Source organism: Setaria viridis, chromosome 1 (genome assembly GCF_005286985.2).
Source record: "Setaria viridis chromosome 1, Setaria_viridis_v4.0, whole genome shotgun sequence".
Lineage (NCBI taxonomy): Eukaryota > Viridiplantae > Streptophyta > Magnoliopsida > Poales > Poaceae > Setaria > Setaria viridis.
In genome coordinates this window covers 1,051,406-1,078,627 of record NC_048263.2, presented here as the reverse complement: position 1 = coordinate 1,078,627, position 27,222 = coordinate 1,051,406, and the positions used below count along the sequence as shown (strand labels likewise).

Sequence of the window (27,222 nt, the reverse complement as noted above, 5' to 3'; positions counted from 1 at the left end):
AGTTCTATTTATTTGGTCCACGTACCTGTACGTGCCTGCTAGAAGTTGCTAATCAATGCAAAAATAAGCAGTGATGTGTTTAGGAAGTGACCTTTACGTGATGAGTACACTAAATAGCTAAAGTTTGCCTTGGATTTTCTCCTGGACGTTGCCACATTGTAGCCAACGCAATAACAAACTGCATATACTTGACAAAAGGAAGAGACAAAAGCCTCATTTTAATTGCTAAAGGAGGTGCCGAATCCCTCTTAGGGTGCATTATTCTCAATTAGATTCCAATTAATGCAATACATTTAGGACTATTTCTATAACAAGAAATTACATGCATTTTTTAAGCATTTTTTAGGGTTGTAAGCATTTTTTTCTAAGCATATTTTAGTGGTCAATAAACATATTTGAGAATTAATTTTTTTTCTAAGCATTTTTTATTTGAAGTCATTGAAATTAGGGTTGTAAGTATTTTCCATGATTATTTCTTGCGATAAATAGTAACACGTTCATGTATTTTAGTGGTCAAAGTATATGATCAGAAAACGAAAGGAGAGTATTAAGCAAGCTATATCTGCATAAAAGATGTATAATATGAGACTGCCAATCCCAATAGGAGAAGTGTGAGTTAGAACGTAGAAGGTAGAAGGGTGCAGGTGCATGGGTATGGAGTATATGTGTCAGTGCAGAAACAAACATATGCAAGCGGACAAGGAAGCTCGATTAGATGCATGCAAATGCATGTGCAGACGATGCACACAGCAGGCAGCGCAGCGCAGGAGGGCGTTGGGGCCGGATCGGACACAAAGACGATCGCGCCTGTGCCCTAGCTAGTTGCAAACATCTGCGCACATGATTAAACACGCTTTATCTACCATTGCAACACTGTAGCACATTCGTACCATGGCTAGTTTATATGTATGCTGTTCATTCAGACGCAGCACGGTACTCCCGTTCTAGAATGTAGGTCGTTTTTTAGTTTTTTAAGATAAGTATATGATTATGTCTATATACATAATAAAGTCTATGTATCTATAAAAGTCAAAACGACCTACATTTTAGAACGGAGGGAGCACATGATAATAATAGTAATCAATAATTAACCAGCTGGGTGTCGGATCCATATATAGCTGCTAGCCCGACGCATAGAAGTGCGTGCGCATAGATGTGAATTTTAAGGTTTATCTATATTCTGTTATGCTTCATTAACCCGTCTGAAATCATTCTCAAAGTCTTTTATTTGAGACACATCATTGATTTTTGTCAATTTTTTATATTACCGCGATAGTGCATAATTTAACTCACAGTACAAAATTTCGCAGAAAAAAACAGAGAGAAGAGAATACAACAACACAATTTTATTAAATTTCAAGATATATGTAGTATGATCTTGAATGCATAATTAACAAAGTGATGCAATAGTGTTTATTTGTTCAAAAAGTTTTTCCTACATATACGTTTATTTCTCTAAAGCGTATTTTTTATTTGATGGACTTAAGCATAGATTACATCAACACTACTGATTTTTTATCTTTAAATCAAGTAATCTCTTATCAGTAAAGTCAGGTATTATTGTTGCTACTGCGGCAACTCCTTTGTGTCCATCCTTTAGTAGCCACCAGGAGCAGCCTGCAGAACTATAACATCCACCTATCCCTCTTTCTCTTTCTCTTCTTTATATTGAATTGAATGATGCAAGACACGGAGAAGTCATGGCACAGTTAAGTAACACATAATAAATACAAGAGGAGGCTATCTAGGTGCAGGCAGGCCCCTATTAAGTGGTGATCGAGATGACCCTGTACTCCTGTCTCTGTATGCAAATGCAAATGCCACTGAATCAACAGGCCCTCATTCATCTACTTTTATATCTCCCCCCCTCTTCCTGCAGCTCGGCGACGGCGGCATTCACATGCATTTACTCGATCGGCCATGCACGCATTCAAGCACATTCAACTGGCACCTACTACCCCTTCCACTCTCCCTGCAGCTAATAGCTGTGTAGCCCTAGAGGCTGTAGCCCATGGGAAGCTCCCTGCTGGTCCTGGCATGAAGAGATCAAGCTAGGCCGCGGCAGGGTCCGTTGGATGCGTCGCCGTCAATGTGGCGTAGTACGCGAGCTAGGACGTCGCAGCAGTGGCGGCAGACTGGCCTGGTGCAGGGCCGGATCGGAGGGAAAGAAGAAAGATCCGTCAGGGGAAGAAGCGAACAACAGTTAGACGACAAGAAGCCTCCTGTATTTCCGCCGGTGGCCACGAAACAGAATTGCAGTTCCTGCTGGGGGCTGGCTGCAGCGCTTGCCATGCCTTGCTGACCAACAATTATGCATATGCATGTACCTGTCTCTCTCTTTCTCTCAGTGTTTGTGGGTACCTACATGCAGGTATCACTGCTGCATGACCGGGCCATATACGTTACTGCACAAGCCTGTCAGGCAGTCTCTCTCTCTCTCTCTCTGGTTTAGTGATGATCAAGCGGATAGGTAGGACTGGCATAAAAGAGACGTTTTCCCTACGTGGGTCAATGTTCGACGTATAGTATCTATAGTTGCTAGCTCCCTAAGGGCTCATTCTAATCTACTTAGTGTTGTTACTCGTCTTTTTTAAAAAACATACATAGCGTCGTTACTCAAGCTAGCCTAGCATTTAAGAAGCATCTATGAGATGTTTGGATCCATGAACTAATTTTTAGTTCGGATCACATCGGATATTTAGATACATGGGTCACTGTTCGATCAAACTAGAGGAGAGGGGTAAGCGGTTTCAACTGAAATCATAACACTAAATAATTCTAGTTAGTAACAAATGTAAAATCCTACAACTATATTAGGGACCTGTTTGGTAGAGCCTCACCTGACAGTGAGAGCTAATTCTTAGAGAGAAGTGATTCTTGTAGCTGAAAGTGATTCTCTATCATTCTCTATGATTAACTTTATGGACAAAGGATTTATGTGCGAGAAGTGAATCAGGAGAAGCTAGTTTTTTCCAGCTCCCAGCCCCTTAGTTCATTTAACATAATCACTTCACAGAATCAGCAAAGAAGCACTTCTTTTTAGAAAACTGTTTGGAAGAGCTCTTCTTGGATTCAGCAAAGAAGCTGCTATAGGAGCTCTACCAAACAGGCCCCGGATGGATTTGATGCTCAAATTGCTCCTCTATTAAGACTCTGCTTGATCTTTAGCTGGTTCATATAAAAAAAACACTCCACACCACAATTCCACTTTTCAAGTGTAACAATAGGGAGGCCCTTACTGAAGTTTTATAAATTTTAAGGATAAAATTTACATGGCCCTAACCCCAAAGAAAAAAGGGGGTGGTGATACTATTAATGGAAATTTACTAAGGAAGGGCTTTGCAGCCCTCCTTGAAAATAGCTTTCCAGCACCTCAGGGAAAGAACACCACCATAAAAGGCGAGCGCAAAATATCTCACAAGAACAACAAAGGGTTTTCTTCCTAAAGGGCTCATTTATATATATTAAACCCTCCAAAGCCACACAGCCAGCTCCTCCGAGGGGCGAGCCCGCATAGACATCACACCCCCACTTATACCTTTTTTTAGCATGGCACCTCACTTATACTTTCATCCTCACTGTGTACAATGGTAAACCCAGAAATGCTATGGTTGGAGGACAGAACCTTATAAGTTGGTTCCACTCTTGCTCAACTAGCAAGGTGGGACTAAAAATGCGCACGCAACACTCATGAACCACTACTGGACCATATCCAAATTAGACTAGATGTCATATACAAACACCCCCACCCTCCACCTTAAAGGATCTGATGTCCTTGTCGGACCAACTAACCCACATTTGGGAAAATGTTCAGTGACTTCCCCACTTGGCGCGTCCAATGCCAGCGCCATATGCCATACCGTAAACTCCATATAAGCCCACACGTGCCATGCACCATATGGCCACACATTGACTTGTATGTACAATCTTGAGGGTTTGCTCTCTAATACCACATCCTTCCTTCAAAAGACGCATTGCGCATGCCCAACCTTTTGAGTAGCAAGCCCGCATACATATAGCACCACTCTTATGATTTCATCCTCACATCGTTTAAAAGGGTTAAGCAGAAGATGCTATGCACGATGTGAAAATATAGTATTTGGTAATAGACATAGATCCCCTTTGGTAACGGGCATCATGTCTGTTATCATAGATGGGTTACTAATGGCTTGTCCAAGGTAGCATACAGATTTATAGTTACATTTGATCATCATAACTAACCAGCTCACAGGTACTAGTACCCTAAGCGATGTTATCGATAACAAACATAGAATGAAGTTTGTTACCTATGATCTATGATGTTACTAGTAATGGGCGTTGAATGTTGCTCGTTACCTATATAGCAAAACAAAGTCATGTGCTTGATCTCCTTTAGTTACATATGAAGTTATTAGTAACAATGAATAATGTTGCATGCTACATAGGTCCTATGCCCCCTAGGTAGCAACAACCTCGCTCCTTACCATGTACAACAAAATCCAGCACCAAAGCGAAGTTAGTATCACATGGACATACCTTGCTAGATAATCCTAATCTTTGTCTTCTATCGCACTAGACTTATAATTTGCCAGCTCAAGTTTTATAAAAAAATGGAGAGTGCATGACATTACTGAATACAAGAATGGTCCAATCTCTAATCCATAAGATAAAAGACTGAGTCTGATATTGTCTGAGGTCCTGAGTTCAACCTGCATGGAGTCTATCCGCTTCTATCCAAATGTTCCTCTCCCACTCTTAATCGTCCTTTTCCCTCTCCTTGCAAAAATCCTTAAGGTGGTGCCAAGGGCGGTGAAACAATGGAAGCGAATATGGAGATACGCCAAGGAAAGGTCACCTGAACATGCTGAAAGTCGAAGCGCTGTCCTAATCATAATGTCAAGCACCTTGCGTGTGCCGTTCCCACCACCACCACCACAAGTGCGTTCGACACAGTCAGTCGTGCTTTATGCACCAACACGAGTGCATGAGCAGAAGGGATTAATCATGGAGAAGGTCTTGTCCTTGTTCTTCGTGTGCCACAACAATCTTGTGGCTTGGAGCTCAGCTACTCCCTACTTTTCATAGTTATACCTCAACGCGTGCGTGCACCCTCTACATGGTGATGCTCCTCTCCCAAGCTAATCCTTCTCCGCACCGCTGCCACACATGAGCTTGCACGGCTTGTGCTTCGCCGCAAGAACAGGGAGAAAGACATTCGCCATGCTCAGGCGGAGAAAGGGGAGGAGGATGAAGAAACAAGAGAGGTAGAGGGAGGAAGATTAATCTGACAAGTGGGTCCATACAATGTCTTTCTCTCTCCTCTTCAGCCTAATAATACTATTTTAATTGAGGAAATGTCTTTCAGCAAATTGGTATAAAAGTAGAGTGCCTTCCAACATTATTAGGCGTTTTGAACTGTGCTGTCTGGAGGACGAGGAAGGAAGAAGGGGGGTTTTGTACAGGATTTGTAGAGGCAGCTGAGCTCATGGGCCGCCCCCTGGAAATGGATTTCGAGGGATGGACGATTTGCTCCAGTAGTGCGGAAACCGTTTAGGTGCATTCCGGTCCTAAAAAAATGGGGGCGCTTAAAAATCCTTTTTTTAAGCAGTGTTCTGCCGTATGGTTGGATAACAAGCACGGATGAGAGTTAGGAGCTGGCATGTATGAGGATTTCTGCCATTCTGTATAGTGCATTTAATCACCTCCCTTTTAGATTTTTCGCATTTCAATTTATGTAGAAACTCAATGCACATGACACTCATCAATTCCAATAGCTTGTGGCACATAGGAGTCCTAAGAGAAGTATTGTATTTAGAACCCTAGTTTGCACAAGTGTTATCAAATACAGTAAATTAAATGTCACATATGTGCGTGGTAAGCAGGCGCATGCATGCATGTTTAATGTAACATGGCAACTGTGTAGTGGTAGAGTGTGACATGCACCGCAATGCTAAACATGATCAAGCTAGCGCAAATATAACTTAACATGTCATATAAGATGATACCATGCATGCATGCATTTCTTGCAGTACACCTGTTTACAATTTAAAATAATTCTTAAACTCGTGAAGAGATGTTTATCCCTCCCATGGTAATGGTGCCTAATTATATATTCGGAGTGTTCCAAGGATGTCACATCAATCACGGCCAGTTTTAAATTGAACATACATGCAGGTGTAAACATCAATGCTGGTGCTGTTTGTTTCTAGGTGCCTGCGTGCGGTTAAATAGAGGATCCAAAACAACTACTAGATTCATCAATTCAAGCTAGTATATATATGCAGTTAAAGAAGATGCGTGTGTGTATGCTGGTGGTGCAAAACTTCACAAGTAAATGCCCTTGTAGAACATTCCACACATCCATTCAATTCTAATAAAGACAGTGTATATATACATACACACGGGTTCCTGGATACTACCGGTATGGCAGTGTATGCGTACAGATTCCCTAAACTACACAGCATACTTCTACATCCAGCAACTTTCATGCACACGCAAGACAACCCTTGTAACATTAATGTGCCTGTCCCTCGCGCCATGTCTTTTTAAGAGCAGTTTTAAGACAGGACGGGCCCGGTGAGCATATGGAGCTACATGTCAGTGAGGTGGGGGGCAAGCTTAAGTGAGCGCGGAGCGGGTGCATGCTACAGCCAGAATTCACCGTTATCTTCAGTTCACGGGGTTTACACACTCGATGGTCACTGCTTTGGTGGCTGACTAGCTAGCAGCTCAAACTAATGCACTCCAGCTTTTGATTCCAGAGTTTATCTCCAAAAGCAAGCTAAAACTAACAGCCTGATTCTAGGAATCAATTCCCATGATCCAAATGCATCTTCTTAATTCTTGAGGTTGCCATTAAGCGGATTACAGAGTTATTTGGTCCACATCAAAATCAATTAAAAAACTAGCATGTAAACAGCCAAAGCTACAGAAAATTAGCTTCTCAAAGCTAAATAAAAATAGCAATTGGAAAAGCCACCCAAAAACCAGACAGATGTTTAGTAGTTATTACTCCCTCCAACCCAAATTACTATTCGTTTTGATTTTCTAGATACATAATTTTTACTATATATCTAGACATAGTATAGATCTATGTGCATATTAAAAATATGTATCTTGAAAAATCAAAACGAACAGTAATTTATAATGGAAATAATTTAGGACGGAAGGGGTAATATAGTACAATAAATGTCAATTATATTGGATGACACTCAAAAAAGTGTTGCATTATATATTTCCTCTCTCACCCAGGTAGGTTCTCCCTCTGTTTCAAGGTAGAGGAGGTATTACGATTCGATCGGAAAGGTCAAATTTCAAAATTTGGGCAAATAATTAGTTAAATATGGGCATATTTATTTAGTTTTACGAAGATGTCCAAATAGGCTTATTTAATTTCTCACATATCTCTTCTAATCGGACATAATATTGGTTTCATAGCAATTAATAATATATCATAAGAGAAACTAATATTCAAAGTATAGTTTGAAGAACTTTTTCAAATCCTATAAGGTGTACCCACCTTCCTCTCCAAGCCCAACTGGCGAAGCTCAACCGTTGGGCATGTTGCTACTGGTTGCAACATGAGCACGAACTAGCTAGGGCTTTCGCATCAATAATTGTCATTGTTTGACACGAAATTACAGCACACTGAGCACCCATCCCTCTTCGTTTCAGCGTCGCGATCGTGAATTGATTTACTCCCAAGCTAAAACTGAAACTGGGTGTTGATATAGTTAAGCTCCAGATCGAGATAGATATGATCTACCTCTGCTACATTAATTACCACGCTTCTTCAATTCCATACCATTATGGCCCTTTTTGGATACAAACTCCTAAAGTTTAGTAGTATACTAAAGTTTAGGATCCTCAAATTGCTAGTCCTAAAGTTTAGTACAGGGCTGTTTGGATGGACTACTAATCTTTATGACCTTAGAGGGAAAATGTCATTTTTACCTCCCAATTACTCCTCTAAATTACACTGCACTGTTCACGTCATTAATGCATGCGAGGGCAATAGGGGTAAAGGAGGACTTGGGGACCACTTTCAGGAGAAATAGGATCCATTAGTACCCCTTGACCCTCCTAATAAAAATGGCCCTCCTAAAGTTTAGGAGTGCACTTTTAGGACCCATGTTTGGATGCACAAGTCCTAAAAGTGTTCTAAAAGTGGACCCCTAAAGATTAGGAGGGTGTATCCAAACAGGCCCTATATTCAGGGTACTGGGTGTTAATCGTGCATGATAGCTAGTTAATCCCAACTCTCCTAGATGGATGACCAACTGAAAACTCCCTCCGCTTATTTTTATAAGGCATGATATAGCATGACACAGTCTCCCAAATTACACTTTGACCATTAAACTATCTTATATTATATTATTTATAGTTATAAACTTATAATCATTGCAGAGTACATTTGATTACAAATCCAACCAATTCAAGTTTACGTCATAAAAATAAAAAAATTATTGGTTAAATATTGGTCAAAGATAATAGAATTTGAATCTTGATATGCGTGTACGTCTTATAAAAATAAACGAAGGGCATTATCTCTATCTCCCGTTCCCTGATTCCATCGTATAATGACAGAGTACGACATATGGGTCTACCGAGCTAATTCATGAAAGTAGGCAGATCTCTTGAGGGCAGTACAACCAGTAGCCGATGCCGTCTCTGTAGTGCCACGGGAGCAAAATCATCCGACCCGACGTGTACCATAGTTATTGGAGAGAGAGACGAGCCGTCGTCTCACGAGACAGACGGCCGTGGCCCGTGCTCCCAGAACTAACCGACGGATCGGCGCGCGTTGTAGGAATCGTCTTCTCCAGACGCCGGCGCCAGTCGATCCGCTACGCCGCACGCGGAGAATCAGAGAGGGCGCCCGCGCCGTGAGCCAGGCTGCCGAGCTGCTCGCGCCGCGACGCTTGCCGGGCCCGTGTATGCTCCGCCGCCGCCCATGGTTCATGGAGCATCAGCCTCCGATTGAAGCGGCCGCCGCTGCACTCTTGCAATGCAACAAAGATTAAAGAAAAAGAAAAATGCAAAGCAAAAGATCTATAAAAAAGAATCACGAACAGAGCAGCTCATTGATGCTCTAGTTTGCACTCTGCAGCCCGCCAGTCCCTCCAGTCAGAGCATCATCGTTTCCTCTACGCAATGTTGCTGCTCGCCAGCCACCGCGTTGTGCCTCCCTCTCACTGCCCCCATCTTTGATCTCTTGATTTGAGCAAAAAGGGTTCCATCGAGTGAATGGATTTGGTAGAGGGGGTGAACAGCAACCAATTTATGTGGTCAGATTATGCAGGGGACATGGCGGATGGAGTATTTGGTTGGTTGCCTTTTGTCTCGGGAGAGAGGGGAGCAAGACTACAAGAGAAACTAGAGGTACTCTTTTGACATGCGCATCAAAAGTTATGCTATAGTCTTAAGGTAGGATTTTATTCTCTTCAACGATATACCCCATTTTTCCTCAAACAAGCAACAAAATAGTATACAAAGATAAAATTTATACTTAATCACCATGGTTTTATGTGTCCATTGATAAATTAAATACCTTACCGACAGCAGCTCAATAGACAGACCATTGTATGACTTGTCTATTTTACTGTCTCCATGTGACATGGCATTGTTCGTAGACAGCAGCTGTCTAAACTCACTACTGGACAACTGAGCATTCATCCTGAGGTTTAGTACCGGTTGCATTTTGGCCCGATACTAATATGAGCATTAGTACCGAGCCTAAAGGCTAGTGCCACACGGTGGTCCCGTGAGCCCCTTAGTACCGGTTGGAGGCACCAAACGGTACTAAAGGGTCCACATTAGTACCGGTTGGTTCTCCCACCCGGTACTAATGTGCCACCGAGCCTTTAGTACCGGATGAGAATACCAACCGGTACTAATGTGCCACCGGACCTTTAGTACCGGGTAAGGACACCAACCGATACTAACATGCACCCTTTAGTACCGGTTGGTGCCCCCAACCAGTACTAAATTTCTTCCTATATATCCACTTCTTTCTTCCTCCTGCCTGAGCCATTCACCACAGCTCGAGCTTCACCCTATCCATGGCGCCACAGGGGAGGTGCTGCCAGATTGAAGACCATTTCTTGGGGATTTCACTCATTCAAGTATTCTAAAGGTTAGAAACTTCATCCTCCCATGGTTAGTATACTAAGTTTTATGCTTTAGAGCTAGAATAATTTGTGATTTTTAGAATAAGGTACAATGGAAAAAAAATTCATTTATATGAATGTGTTATTTAGAGCTTATATTTGTGATTTTTAGAATAAGCTACAATTTTTTGGATGCTATATTTCGTATTAGTCAAAGATATTGATATGAGGTTAGAGAAATAATTTCATAATTTAGTATTTTTTAAATATGAGCTAAATAAATTATGGCAAATCATAGAGATAATAAGACGAAATAGAGGTACGTAATTAGTCATTTTTAGAATAAGCTACAATGGACAAATTTTTCATTTGTATTGTATGTTTCAACTACTAGTCCAGTACTCCTCTCCGATCCGGCCTACATTCAAGGCTATTCCTTTCACACCATTGGCAAATTCCACAAATACACACCACCCGAGTAACCGGCTCCAAGTCACAAGCTTTTGCATCTCCGAGCTCTTAGCCCTCCAACACTTCCCCCACAAAGCTCTATCCCCCAGCTATCTTTTACAACGCGTTCCTTTCACGTATTGTAGAAAGTCACTACCATCGTTATACCAGAGCCAGCCTGTGATATGTGACGTCAACATTTGAGTTTGTCATAGTGTATCATGTTGTTTGGGTCTGAATTTAAATTTTTGTATTTCTATTTAAACTTTCAGCAACATTTCAGTTTAATGGTATTTGTTTCATGTTTGTTATGTTTCATTTATAATTGTATGGATGATCAGAATATCTTTGGTTCAGTAATATTTTGTAGATGGATCGGCAATGGATGTACAATGCAGATAAACGTTCCATGGAGTACATTAATAGCTTGTGTGGTTTTCTCAATCAGGCAGAATCCAACAAACAACCATCTAGTTTCATCTGTTGTCCATGCAGAAATTGCAAAAATGAGAAGGATTACTCATCCAGAAAGACTATTCACGCCTACATATACAGTTCTAGATTTATACCTAACTATTTTGTTTGGACCAAGCACGGGGAAAGAGGAGTTATGATGGATGATGATGAAGAAGAAGAAGAAGATGACAACATTCCTGATTGGATTCAAGGGGGTACCTTTGTTCCAATGGGCGAGGCTAAAGAAGAGATGGGCGAGGCAGAAGGTTATATCGATGATCTAGGTCAGGTGTTGCGAGATGCAAAAGAAGACTACAAGAATGTAAAAGAGTCAAAAAAGTTCGAGCGTATGTTAGATGATCATAAGAAATTGTTGTACCCAGATTACAAATAGGGGCACAAAAATTTGGGTACCACATTGGAAATGTTGTAATGGAATGCAAAAAATGGAGTTTCTGACAAGGATTTTGATAGGTTAATGACAATCATAATGAACATACTTCCCAAGGGGAACAAATTGGTGTCCTCAATGTACGAAGCAAAAAAGGTTGTTTGCCCTCTAGGTTTGGAGGTACAAAAGATACATGCATGTACTACTGACTGTATCCTCTATCGCGGTGAGGAATACGAGAAATTGGAGGCTTGTCCTGTGTTTGAAACGTTGCGTTATAAGATCAGGCGAGATGACCCCGGTGGTGTTGAGGGGCAGGCCATCAAGAAGAAAGTTCTTATGAAGGTAATGTGGTATTTCCTTGTAATACCACGGTTGAAGCGTTTGTTCAGAAACAAGGCACATGCAAAGTTGATGCATTGGCACAAAGAAGAACGTAAGCCCGATGAAATGATCTAACACCTCACTGATGTGTCCCAATGGAGAACAGTTGATAGAGAATTTATCGAGTTTGAAAAGGATGCAAGGAACATACGGTTTGGTTTAAGTATAGATGGATTCGATCCATTCGGTCAGTTCAGTTGTGGTCATAACACTTGGCCTGTGACCTTATGTATGTTCAACCTTCCGCCCTAGATGTGCTTGAAGCGGAAGTTTATTATGATGCTGGTAATTATCCAAGGCCCAAAATAACCTGGCAATGACAGTGATGTTTACCTAAGATCGTTGGTTGATGAACTTCTACTGTTATAGAAGGAAGAAGGTGTACATGTGTGGGATGAGGATAATTAAAAAAGAGACTTTTAATCTATGAGCATTGTTGTTCGTAACCATCAATAATTGGCTGGCGCTTGGTAATTTGTCCGGACAGTCAAACAAGGGATTTTGAACCTGCACGTACTGTTTAGATGATACTTGTAGCATGTATTTGAAACATTGTAGGAAGGTCGTGTATACGGGCCATCGTCGGTTTCTTCCTGCTAAGCACCCGTTAAGAAAGAAAGGGAAGCATTTTGAAGGTGAGGAAGAAAAACGTATTAAGCCCGTTCACCATAACGGTAAACGTGTATTTTCTATGATAAAGGATGTAAGGGTACTCTTTGGCAAGGGCTCTCGCAGCCAACCTGTTCCGAACGACGAGGATGGACATGCATCCATGTGGAAGAAGAAGTCTATATTTTGAGAGCTACCTTATTGGGAAGTCCTTCAGGTCCGTAATGCAATTGATGTGATGCACCTGATGAAAAATCTTTGCGTGAACGTTATTGGCTTCCTGGGTACATATGGAAAGGCAAAGGATACAATTGAAGCATGTCGGGAACTTAAATGTATGAAATAATGAGATGGCCTACATCCGTAAAAGAGAGATGATGGACATTACTTGCATCATGCCAGTTGCACTCTTAGCAAGGAAGAGAAGAAAAGCATGTTTGAGTGCTTGAATAGTATCAAGGTCCCATCGGGCTACTCCTCGAATATACATGCAATAATAAATTTTAAACAGAAGAAATTCATAAATCTAAAGGCCCCTGATAGCCACATCCTGATGACACAACTGCTGCCTATTACAGTGAGGGGTATTCTACTAGGGAATGTGAGAATAGCAATCGTGAAGCTATGTGCATTCCTCAACATGATTTCTTAGAAGGCAATCCATCCAAACAATCTACTAAAACTGCAGAATGATGTGGTGCAATGCCTTATCAGCTTTGATATGGTCTTTCCACCTTCCTTCTTTAATATCATGACCCACCTTCTAGTCCACCTTGTTGAAGAGATTTTTATTCTCGGTCCTGTATTTCTACACAATATGTTCCCTTTCGAGAGGTTTATGACAGTTCTAAACAAGTATGTTCGTAATCGTGCCCGTCCGGAAGGAAGCATCGCAAAGTGATATGGAACAAAGGAGGTCACTGAGTTTTGTGTTGACTTTATTGACAACCTGAGTTCGATTGGAGTCCCTCTATCATGCCATGAGGGGAGACTAAAGGAAAATGACACACTAGGGAGGAAAGCTCAGATGGATATCGATGAGGATACATTTCGTAAAGCACACTTTACGGTCTTGCAACAATTATCCCTGGTCACTCCATATATGGAGGAGCATAGGGCTATTCTCTGGTCCTCAAACCAAGGGAAGAATGAGGTTTGGATTACATGTCATCACATTGACACTTTCGCCTCTTGGTTGCGGTGACAGCTGATGGGTGATGACACGATTGAAGAACAACTAGCATGGTTGGCTAGGGTCCATCTATCTCAATATCGACATTCCAAGGATACAAGATAAATAGGTACACATTTTACTCCAGAGCCCAAGATCAAAAGAGCACAAACCAAAATAGTGGTGTTCGTATAGATGCAATAGACAACAATGGAAAAAAAAAGACATATACTATGGTGTCATTGAGGAGATATGGGAACTCGACTATGGACCTTTAAAAATTCCTTTGTTTCGGTGCCAATAGGTGAAACTTACTGGAGGAGGTGTAATGACAGATAACAATGAGATGACAATAATGGACCTCAACAAGATTGGATACAGAGACGAACCATTCGTCCTAGCTAATGATGTGACTCAAGTTTTCTACGTGAAGTACATGTCAAGCAAACCAACAAGGAAGTGTGCTAATAAGTCGGATGACCAGCCAAAGCACCACATAGTTCTTCCAGGGAAAAGAAAAATCATTGGAGTTGAGGACAAAACTGATATTTCAGAAGATTATGATCAGTTCGATGATCTTCCTCCATTTTCAGTCGAGGTTGACCCAAGCATCCTGTTAGCCAAAGAGGACGCTCCAAACTTACGCCGCGATCACAACCAAGGGATGTTCGTCAAAAAAAGGTTATTAAAGTTCCATTAGATGATGTTGCGTAATGTATTAGAACCATTATATTGTGTTTTTGGTTATCAACAAAGGATTAATGTAATAAAACATTGTAATGATATGTCATGTATCCGTTGGGTTTATTAACAATATTATTTGCAAAAATCTCACCTTATTAAACAAGACCTGATTTTTGCATGGTTAAAATATTAAATATTTCGATTTTTTGTAGCACCATTCAATATTAAACAATAAAGTTACGTACAATTAAACAAGTACATGATTAAGTCATGGTAAACCTGTTAATAACACTGCAGGCACTATTCTTCTAAATTTTTGCATGGTCAAAATATCTATTTTTTCGAATTTTAAAGTTAACATAAGTATTATGACCATTATAACCTATTACTAAGTTAAAATTAATAACTTTACCATGTTTGATATTTGACTGCATCTAATATTTTTATAGTGTATATCTAATCAACATGAAGCTACCAAATTGTTTTTCCAATTTTTATGAATGTTATTTGATTTACTACGCAATAAATTAACACAATAGCAATTGTAAAATAAATAAAAATAAAAAGATGTTTAGCGGGAAACTGAAATAGTGGTATGCAACCCCTTTAGTACCGGGTGGGGGCAACACCCGGTACTAAAGGGGTGCATTTTGTTTCCCCCACCCGGTACTAAAGGGCCTTCAGTACCAGGTAGGCTTCTTGCCTGGTACTAGGGGGTGTTAAAGTCCAGCGCCCCTTCTTCTCCCACATCACTTAGCGCATTTCGACTGCACGTCGCCTCCTCGCCCGATCCGTCGCCGCAGCCTCCTCGCCTCATCCACCGCTGTTACACTCCCCGTCGTCGTCCCGCCTCGTCGCGCCCTCGTCACTGACACCCCCTCGTCACCCCCATCACCACCCCCAGCCCCTCCACCACCATCCCCGTTGCTACCCCCGGTTGCCGCCCCGTCGCCGCCTCGGTCGCCACCGCCCCCGCCATCCTTGGCCCGTCGCCGCCCCCCACCCCCCACCCCCGCACGCCTGGCCCCATCGCCGCCGCACCCCCATCCAGAAACGACGCACGCGCCAGCCACGGGCTCTTCTTGCTGCTGACGTAAGCCCGCGGTTGGTGCTGACATCACTTAAGTGAAAATTACATCATGTTAATTCTTAGAAATGTATAAAAATAAGTGGAAATTACATCATGTTAATTTAGAAATTACGTCATCAAATTGTAGAAAATTGTAGGAAATAATGTTAATTGTAGGAAATCATGTTAATTCTTCTTTTATTTCTGCAGCATTTGAATGAGCTAGAAATTGTAGGAAAAATATTGAATTAGCTAGAGAATATAGAAAAATTCTTGAATTAGCTAAAAATTATTGAAAAATTATTGAAAAATTATTGGAAAAGCATATTAATTGTAAGTTGTACAACATGCCATGTTACAAATTCTGTTAATTGTTAAAAATGTCTAGAACTAAGTGAAAATTACTTTGATACTTTTATAAATTACCAAGAAATTTTATGATGTTGTCATTTACTATTACAAAATTCATCAAATAGTTCAAAATGTACAATATTCAATATTCTGTAGTCAATTATCGTTACAAAATGTATAAATATTAGTCATTCATTTTTTAGTATTTTTTGTAATTATATGTATAAGTTATAGTCATTCTTATTATAATAGTCATTCTTTTTACTGTAACAAATTATATTAGTGTATCATTCTTTTTTAGTCATTTATTATTGTTACAAATTGTCTAAGTGTTTAATTCTTTTTTAGTCATTCTTTTTATTGTTGATGCCTACTATTTCTTAGAATAATTCTTTTTATATTCTTCGCAAGGCAATGTTGTCATTTACTGTTACAAAATTCATCAAATAGTTCAATCAATTATAGAAATGTTCAATTCACTGTAAATATTTTTGAAGACAATTATTGTATAAGTGTCTCATTCTTTTTTTTTGTCATTTTCTAGCAATTCACTGTAGACAATTATTGTATAAGTGTTGTCCTTCTTTTTAGTCATTTATGTTTCAAAATTGTATAAGTTCTAGTCATTCTTAGATTAAATCCTTTTATTTCATGGAATAATTCCTTTTATATTATACTAGTTACAATGGTATGATCAAAAGACGAGCAGGCCCGAATGGCCGAGGAATACCTAATGCAGTTGATTGCTGAAGGTGGCATGAACGAACAACCAAACGAAGACGTCGATCACAGCCAGACTGAAAACTACCTCAACATGTCTGGTGATGGCAATGAGGAGCAACCAATTGCCGAGGAAGGCAACGAGGAGCAACCAATTGCCAAGGAAGCCAATGATGGGCAACAAGGTGAGGCATATCAATTATTATATGTAAACATGATTTGAATTCTCTACTTATCAAGATTACTGGAAATTAATAGTTCTTTCCTTTTTCAGCCATCTGGATCGAGCAGCAGGCCTAAACGGAAACGAGGCAAGAAGAAGAAGTTAGAGGGCCGTATCATCATCACGGAAATTGTTGAAGATGGTGAACCAATTGCTCCTTCCAATACTAAGACTAAATTGATGAATCAAATTGGGTTTCTTGTTAGAGATAACATCCCAATAAGCTTTCAGAATTGAAAAAGCCCTGCAATCAATGACAACGTCGCTTCCACAACCACGGTCATCATAAGCACGGTACCTAACTGAGAGAAGGAAACGATATAGAATCAGCGTTCAAAGGTGTAGATGAAGACAAATTAAAAGAATGGGGCTTCAAGAAGGGTTCAATTGCTTTTCAGACATACAAGAAAAAACCTGAACAAAGAGTACATAAAGAAGGGGCTTACACCTGATTTCACGAAGCACCCGAAGTTAAGAGATCACTGGGATTCATTTGTATAGTTCAAGCAGACGGAAAAGAGCACTAAGACAACTCAGACTAACACCAACAATGCTTAAAATAAGAAATACTTTCATCAACTTAGGCTAGGAGGCTACAAGAAGGGGATCATGAAATGGCAAAGCATGGAAGATGACATAATTGCCAGGGGAATAGTACCGCAGACTCTCTAATGGCCAGAGCGAGCAAAGAATTGGTATTGTGCCCATGGCGGCATGCTCAATCCCGAAGATAGATCATTTGTGTTCGGCCAAGAATTAAGAGAAGCAGCTACAAGGCTTTTTGACTTAATAAAGGCAACGGCTGATGGATCTCTCGTACCTGATCGAGAGAAGGAGGAGCTGACTATGGCACTTGGTAATCCCGAACACCCTGGAGGTTGCCAAGGCAAAGGAGTAATTCCATGTAAGTTTGCCTTTCGTGAGCACATTGATTCATACAAAAGTCGCCAAAGAAGTAAGGCCGAACACACACGACAGCTGCAAGAGTTGCAAGAACATGTAGCTTTGACAGAGGCAAGAATGGAGGAAGCAATCGACCAGTGTGTGGCTCTAGCTCTTAGCAAACAAGCTAGTGAACAAGCAGCTGCAACATCAGGGGCACATGTCGACAGAAGCCCCTCTCAGCGTCGAAGCAGTGTCGCTTCCACGGAAGCCCCAGCTGGAGGATTTTATAACATACTTGAGGACAACTAACACCACCCCATGGACGACATCACTAGGAGAGCCTCTTGTGAGCTTGTTACTCCAATGAAAAACACTTCATGGAGTGGAGATTCCTGCTCGCAGTTACACCAAAGTTGAGGTGGACTGAGTGGTTGATGGTTGGGATGACCTGGAACTGGAGATACCTAGAGGTGATGGGGAAAAGAATTTAGGAAAAGCCATCCATGGTTGGATTCTATGACCCAAGCCCTACATAAGGATTACGTAACCGAATCCCCCGACCTTGGGATCATCTCCTCAAGGGTCAAGGGCAATATCACCTACGCCATCTACCAGGGCACTCTCTCCACTACCAGACAGGGATCCTAGCATGAGTCCACTACCAAATAGGGATCCTAGCATGAGTCCACCTCCCCCTGCTATGAGCATGGCTACACAGTGAAAGATGCCTTTAGTTCCGCCTACTGTGGCTACGAAGAAGCAGAAAAAGCTGAAGGAGAAGGAACCAGAGCCCAAGTACCCATGTGATATGACAGATGAGGAACTCCGCGCAGTAGTGGATGCTGAGGTTAAAGCTTTCTTCACATGGGAGAAGCCGAAGAAAGATCCACTACTTGATAAGGGTAAACTTCGGGCTTTCATCAAAAGCATGGAGGTGGAGTGAAGGAAACAGCCAGAGAAACTACCGCTATCTGACTACGACAGACAAATAACAAATACTTTTCAGAAGAGGAAGAAAAGTGGGTGAAATATTCCATAACTTGAAACCCAATCCAACCAATCGATTGCCCCGCTCAAGGTGCTTTCGAAGTTTGATCAAAACCTTCTACAATTTGCCAAAGATACAAATCTCACCCCAGCTCAACTTGGAGGGGAGGATCACGTCCCAAAGCACCCTGGGGCTGCTAAATGGAAATATGAGTATGGTAAACCGCTTGTGTGGCCGCAGTTGGTGGACCGTCTTCCAACAAAGATGTACAAGTTGCACCAATGGTACATGGAGGCTTCAACCAATGGTTTTTTCGTGCTCGAAGTTTGGATTGGAGATCAACATTATTTCCGTGGGGAAGACATTATAAATGTGGCGCTGGAGGAATTATATTACCTTTGCAATTAAGACAAACTTGACAAGTCATTCATCAGTTTCTGGGTTCTGTAAGTCTTTAATTTGCTCTAACTTCAAAATCCCCACTCTAGTCATTATGCGATGTCTTAACTCCTATTCAATTTTGTATCATGCAGAATGGAGATTCAAACTTGTTAGAGGAAAGGATACTATGACGTAGGCTTCATGGACCCCGATGTTGTAAACGAGTCAACTCTAAGAGATAAACCAAATAGGACATTGAAGAATATATATAAGTTCCTCGACAAGCAACATTATAAGAAGTACATACTACTACCATACAACTTCAAGTGAGCATTTTTTCCAACTCTTTCTTTTTCGAACTAGCAGTTAAACATAAGACTAACTAGCTTTGACTGTGGAGCTTCCACTGGATACTCCTTGTTATCGTGCCTGATATGAGCTTCGTATATGTCTTGGACTCTTTGAGGAAACCAAAAGATCAATACAAAGACCTCATAGACGTTCTGAACAAAGCATGGGCTCGATTCCATCGAAATCATGTGGGTGAATTCAAGGAGAAACTTTATTGGAAGACTGAATTCCTGGTATGTGTTGAATTTTCATATCTCGTGACACTTTCTTGAACACAACAAATATTTCATAACTTTTTTCCATATATATATAGTGTTTGAGATAGGAGCCGGGGAATAATTTATACGGATACTACGTATGTGAGTTCATCCATGGCTTTGTAGGTCCGAAGCGTATGACCGACCACGAATTAACGTACGTATATAAAATTCTTAACAATAAATTAGTTCTAATTGTGCAAACCCATTGATCTACTATATATATATATGTATATGCACAATATGTATATATATATATAATAGTCTCTCAAATGTAATATTAAAGATAAATACAACTTTATACAAATACGAAATACGAATATAGAATAAAGAAATATAAAAGAAACAAAAAATAATAAATTAGTACCAGTTGGGAGACCAACCAGTACTAAATACCAGTTGGTCTCCCCAACTGGTACTAAAGGGACCCCTTTAGTACTGGTTATTTCAACCCTTTAGTACTGAACTACCAATACCGGTTGCAAAACTGAAGGGGGGTTCCAACCGGTATCGATGGCGCATTCCCAGCAGTGACCGTTGTACGTGCCCTGCAGCTTTGGTTTCGATCTAGAAAGACAAAATGATGAGTGCGCTCCTGATAAATGCATGGGACATAGTATATGCTGCGTACGCTCCCTCCCCCACAGACTGGCACGTACGTACAATACATGCACACTTACTACTGTGCTCTAGTAGATAGCTTGCAAGCTGCCGAAGCTTCACTGAAACCAGTTAAGGGATGGCCTGGGAGAAAGCAAGAGCCAGGCGATCACGGCGGAGGTCATGAACGCATTGAATGGCACCACGGAAGAGGTATGACATGCAAGCATATATGCATGGAGAGAGCCAGATCACCTCTTTACTTTTGAGGGTCCTCCAGCCAGGCGAGGTTCAGGAGATCTCCATCGATCGGAGACAGCCACTGCACGCGCATGACAGTCTCCCGGCTGCACTGGAATATTTACTCCTACTTTCTGGAGTCACAAAAGAGTGCTCTGTTGTTTTTGGTTGTTCTCAATCAACAAATGAATTTAAACATTAGCCATGCATGCATCAGTATATATTTTTCTCATTATTTGACTGTGATGATTCAACTTTTGAAAACACTATAGCTAGATTTTGCACAATTTTTGTACTTGTTTAGATGTATTTTGTGAATGTTTTCATGGCCGACAGTTTTGGTACTCTTTCGCATTTTCCTTAAGTGGTTAGCATAAATCCTAGAATTTTGTTCTATCTTTCCTGGTTGTTATAGACAAATAGCAATAACATTTAAAAGGCAACAAGCTCATTTCTAATGGTGTTAAGATGTGTCATCAAAAATAAAATAAACCTGTTGGCCACTTACAAAGGAAAACCGTTGGGATCAATCATTGAGAGTGTTGATTATTGATGACTAATACTCGAAGGTATCAATAGAATAGCACTTCCAAGGATGAAATTTTAATAAAAGACAAAGCTTTAATAAATGGAGTAAAATTATATTGAAATCTTATAATGAAAACATTTAAGAAATAGTAGAGGAGGCCAACAATGAAACAATCAAGGGTCAGTTAAAACTAATAAATTAGACCAACATTGTAAGTGTATCCTTAACATAAAAATCAAAAGGCTAAAATAAATAAATAAAAATCCCAACTTTGGAAGATTGGAAAAACTTTTTCAATTTAAAGTCTATCTGAATCAATAGTTTATATTTGATTTCCTTAGAAGAGTGGAATGCTTTATCAAAGAAAATAAGAAAAAAAACAAAGTGTTGCTACTCTTTTGAACCAAAAAAGAATAGGAATTCCTGAAGTAATTTCTAAACCCTAGGATTTCACAAATCATAGATGAAGGATTCCGGAACAAGTAAACACGATTTTCAACCATCTCAAAAATAGAATTAGATCAAAATAAGAAATAATAAAGGTAAATATGTACATTTGAAATTGTGGGGGGAAATAGTTATCAAGGGCCGGACCTAGGCAGAATTTTGAGTGGGGGCACTCCTTGAGAACAACTAAAATTACCCTAGAGTCATAAAAATTTGAGTGAGAACAACTCAAATGTGCCCTCACTCACGTTAACGTAGGTCCGCCCTTGGTTATCATAAAACCAATCCCAACAGAAGAGTTCCATTCCGTTGCTTCCAAGAGTATTACACATCATTAGAATGTTTTAGTTGTTCCATTTTGTTATTCCATATCCTGGCCATAGCATTTACCGCGAGCGATGCACGGGGATTAGGGAATCATCGGGTGAAATGGAATTTTTTCCCCAGCATTGGTATGTGACATTTTCCAGAAAAGAGTGTATACCTAATTTCATCCTGATCAAACTCTTCCCCCCTAATTGGGAGTGACCTTGCGTCCTTGCCAGTGTTCCAACGATTCTCTTTTGCGAATTGTGCAGGGGCAGTTATTGCAGGCAGGCAGAGATCTATGAAGAATTGAAAGTTCTATGTGCTGCAGGTACCTAGGTTAAATGAGGTGAAATGATGGTCGAGTGCACTTGGGTTCGTGCTACTCCATAGCCGTGTTGGGAGCTTGTGCATTAATTCTAAGCGAATAGTTGTGGTTCAGTTCGTACGAGAGCAGTACACAGCTCAAAGGCATGTAGATTGTGCATGCCCTTCACTGTCGGCCGGCCGGCCGGCGTCGCGTGGGACTGGCACTGGCGGCAGTGACACCACTCCAATTCAATTCGCCGGCCGGCCGGGCATGCAGCGAAGTAATTGGGGTTCTGCGAGATCGAGCTCTGCCTGCATGGTTGGTTGGTTGCTTTCAGAGATCTTCAGGTTCCTCTTTTTTTTTCACGTACAGCATGCATGGCTTCGTGTCTCTGGCCCTGTCCATCGATCCGTTACTGTGGCTCACAATCCCATGCGCGCTTCTATGTCTTCAAATTTCGGACCACTAGGTAATGGGATAGCTAGCGGAGCATAAAAGAGCGTTGGTTTGATTTGTGAATGCATCGAGTAGTTTATCTCTTTGCTCATTTCTTTTCCTTGTTCATGAATTCAGTAAATCAGTGGTCACTATAATCGTTACTATAATTTTGCTTTTTGTGCAAAATCTATTCATGAGTACCTAACGTTCTCGTGAGTACGGGATTACTAAACTTCTACTCCCTCCGTTTCAAATTATAAGTCGTTTTGGCTTTTTTATAGGTTCATAGATATTTGTATGCATCTAGACATATACTATATTAAGGTATGCACCTAGAAAAATCAAAACGACCTATAATTTGGAACGGAGGGAGTAGTTGTGAGAAGAACTAGTCTCCAATAGCAATGCGCACAAAAATGATGGAGGTTTTGGAACATGCATAACTTCTCCTGTCCATGGTTACAGAGCTGACCCTCACCGTGAATTTTTTTTTTGGATTTAATTAGGAGCATTCTTCCAAGATTTTTTTTTCATAGGGGCATAGATGGATAAGTAGGTAAAGAAGTAGCAGATTACTCTTTTTTTATAATGATAAAGGTGGGTAATCTAGATATAGGTTTTGACGGTCACTTTAGATAGAGGTGTGTAATTTTTTAGAAAATATTATTAATCCAATGGTTGTTGTTACCATTTCGATGGATGGGTTTCTAAATTTTGTGAGAATTTCTACCATCATTTATCTATTTTTCTAGCTCGCATGGTGAGAATTAAAGTGGATGCTCCAAATGGAGCCTCTAATTAACTAGTAATAATATATTAATACGTAGTCTGTCCAAGGTTACCAAGACTACTGAACAGGAGTTCGTTGATTCTCTTCTACTCCTTCAACGCTGGTAGTCAACTAGTCAAGCAAGGGGCCGGTGTAGAATTTGAGGTGTATTCGGGTCAGAGACAAAGGGCACGTTTGGTTCTCTCGCCGGCTATTGTGTCGCCTTGCCGAGCGAGGTAGTATAGTTTGTCGATGTTTAGACCCAGTAACCTATCAAGGAGGTACTTGAGGTAGTGTTTTATACGTGGAGCTCGTTAAAGACTAGGAACTCGAAGGTGAACTCGAACACACAATAATACCCTATATCCTACATGTTGGTTAGATTGTATTGATTGATGATTGTTTGGAGGGAGTCACTGCCTCGCCTTATATTGTTGGGGGCAGGGTTACAGGTCGGTTGTGGTACAAGAGTACTACTCAGATTTGATTAGAGAGTCCTACTATAATTTCTACGAGTAGTTTCCTAATCCTCGACTAGTCCTTGTCCGCCATGTATACCACGCCGTCCTGCATCGTAGTCTCCATGTCTGACACGTCTTGGTGTACAACCCCGTATGTAGAACTGTCCAAGCCTCCCGGTAGGTCCATAGATGTATGGCTGACAAGCCCCCAAGTAATTTTTAGTCAAATGCAGCAGCCCTGAGTACTTCTGTAGACGTCGCCGACTACCTTGTGGTGCTCCTTGTGAGTGCTTGATCGGATTGAGTCTTCGTATGTGCTCGAGTACTGCCATGCGGCTAGAAGGTGCTCAAGCCTCATTTAACTTGAATCTTGAATCTTCAAACTTGATCTTTATATGGAAGTACGATGAAAATTGCACTCCATATGGAGTAGTCCCCGAGCCTTAGGTTGAATTGAAGAATCAGGCTCAGGGTCAATCTTGTAATCTCACATCTGTTTCCCCTGAAAACCCGAGAAAAAACTTTTTATCCAACGGGCACATGGCACACAGCCCCCGAGCCGTAACACAATTAGTTTGGGTATAAGGGTCAACCACTGGTCCAATGTGACCGTTCGCCTTCAGAAATCTTATCTCTTCTGAAAAAATTAGTAACCGTTCCTGCGATAAATGATGGCTTAAAAAATGGAATATTCCCCGTAATTCTCACCGCTCGGTTACCTATGACGCAATTATAAATATCAAAGGAATCTTATCCCTTCCGTTTACCCGAGCTAGTGCGCCCGAGCCATTCATATTCTCACTATTGCCCTAGCGCCGCCACCTCCCAATGTGTATCCATCCAGCTGATGTGCCAGAAGACCATCAGACCAATGGTGCCCAAGAAAGCATCCTCAAGCAAGGCAACGGAGTCGAAGAAACGCAAGGCCTGTAAGAAAGAGAAGGACGTCCTGCTGCCACCGCCTAAGTACAGGAAGACCAACCAGACGGTGTTGCCGAATCAAACTAGCGCCTGGAAGCCATCCACCTTGAAGGAGGCGGACATCCAGGTCCTAGTGCGTGCGAATCTACTCTAGGAGAAGGAGTTCATGGATTGGAGGGAAACAGCCGGAAATCCGTGACCTTTTGAGAGCAACCTAGATGAGACAGTGATCTTCACACACTTCATCGAGCACGGGTTGGCTCTGCCATCGTCCGAGTTCTTCCGAGGGTTGCTGAGGTACTACAATCTCAAACTTGTCCACCTCAACCCCAATTGTATCTTGCATGTTGCCATCTTTGTGCATGTCTACGAGGCTTTCCTGGGCATTCAGCCCTACTTCCAACTGTTTAGGAAGTTCTTCAGAGTGAAGCCCCAGCCCTGGATGGACCACACATTAGTAGTCAGAGGGACAGGGATCCAGCTACGGGAGCAGTTCAAGAGCCAATACATCGAGTACGAGCTTATAGACTCCCATTATGGATGGAAGCAACAGTGGTTCTACAGTGAAAATCACGAGTCCCGTCTTCCCAAGGTCACCGGCCACTATCCAATGTGGAACAACCACAGGCTAGACGAGCTGAGTAGTTCCGACGGCTTTTAGCTGCTGGACTTGATTAAGAAGATCGCCCAGCTCAAGAAGGATGGCCTGACCAGCGTCATTATAGCCTTCAGCTTCATGAGGAAGCGTGTCCAGCCCCTGCAGTTGCGTTGCACAGCAGGGTACGACTACTCGGGTCCCGATGACCCGTCAAGGATGACGTCGGAGGAGCTGTCCCCTAACGAAGTGATGGCATGTATGAAGCGTTTCTTCAAGCGTGTCAAGGGTTTCTCGGTGATCCTACGAGAGCACTGCACCGCGAACCCGCCAAATCCTGTAAGTACCCATTGCCCACAACACACGAGTACAAGTGTTGGTGTTTATCAATGTTACTGACTAGTCTTCTGTTTTGCAGGATGAACTAAACTTGTATGTCTCCAACCCTCCTCCGCCTGGAGCTGATGTCACCCCTCGTATGCAGTCCCTTGTGGCTATACAGAAGGCACTTGAGGAGGAGGAGGAAAAGGAGAAGGAGAGGGAGGACTCACCAGATTGGTCCTCCTTCAGTAGCTCTGACTTAGAGTCTGCTAAAAAATTTGTTGTGCAACCCCGTCTTTCCGACAAGGCGGGGTCATCGTCTGGGACGTCCAAACGCACAGCAAAGGACATTCCGGAAGTTGAAGTGGTGCCACACCCGAAGAAGGCGCGTACTGCCACTGCCAAACGGGTGGCGAAGAAATCATCAGCCGATGAAGTCCTACCTCAGGTAACAAGATCCTGAGGATTGAGTACCCATACGTTGTTTTGCTTCTAGCACTAGAATCTGACTTTGACATTGCTGATGTGCAAGTAGTCGAGGAGGAGACAGAGGTGGAAGAACTGACTACTCTAGTCCTACGGTGGTGGAGGCTACCGACTATAGAGGAAATCCCGACGCCAAGTACCCAACGAGAGGAGACGGCGGCTAAGGCTGGCGAGGATCCGACTGTGATCCAACGGGCCACGCCAAAGAAGCCGTCACCTACCGTTAAGGCGCCGTGTCTGGGAACTGAGCCCTCCATCAAGATAAGGAGGTCCACCCAGTAAGTATCCGTGTACCAATATCAACTTGATGTCGTCGAGTAGTATCACCGAGTAATGTGTTGCAACGCTTGTCTTTGTTGTAGGAGATCTACTAGCGTGGAAGCTGAGGGTCCGAGTACGAAGTCTGGTGCTGATGGCAGTAGCCGCTCAGCCTAGGAAGTCATCCTGGAGTCTGGTGTTGATGGCAGTAGCAGCTCAATCCCCGAACTCACCTTGGAGCCCGTTGTTCCACCACCGGAAGATCAACCAGCGCCCGAGGTTGCCCCAGGTGCGGTATCTCTTGTCGCAGCTCTTATGCACGACATGTTGTTGTCACTTGACATATCTGCAGTGCCAGCCCTCGAGCTGCCAGAGGCCGAACTCGTTGCGAAAATTACTTCCATGATGGTGACGGAGTTGGCAGCCATGATACTGAGCCGGAGCTAGAGGCTGAGGTGGAGCCCGAGGCCGAGGTAGAGGTGGTAGCCACCGATGAAGTCGAGGCTGCACGTGTAGCCCCCGAGCCAGAAGTTGATGTCAAGGCTGCTGGGTGCTACAAGTGTTGGCCATTGTCCCGCCGTCCGAGGCAGGGCCATCAACTAGTCGTGGGGCGACTACCTCCATGCCGTCATAGACTGGTCCATCGACTAGTCAGGCGATGGTCCCTCTCAGTGCGCCGGATGTCGAGGAGCATGATGACACGCTGGTCCCTCCCGTGGTGAACCCAGAGAAGATCGCACTGATAGCTAACCCCCTGATCACCGTGGAGTTTAAGGCCACGCTGATGGACATGTATCACCAAGTAGGCGAGTATACGCAGGTAAGCTTTGCTTTTGTTCTTGATCTTCATCTTGAAATTGGTTACATGAGTACTTTGCTTGTGTGTTGTAGACACTGATCCAGCGCTCCCGCGAGAAATTGAGAATTCTTGAAGTAATTGGAGACACCATCCAATGAGACGAGGCACTAGAGCAAAAACTAGCCAAAGAGCGGCAATACTCCTCCCGGCTGTTGAGGAAGTACGACGGCCAAGCCGCTAGGCACCAGAATACCATGCAGGATGCCGCGGAGGAGAAGGACCAT

General features: G+C 42.1%; 1 pseudogene; it reads left to right on the top strand.

Annotated features, from left to right (window-relative positions):
* Positions 1–10,923: 10,923 nt before the first annotated feature.
* On the top strand, positions 10,924–14,249 carry LOC140221285 (uncharacterized; annotated as a pseudogene).
* The last annotated feature ends 12,973 nt before the right edge of the window (positions 14,250–27,222 follow it).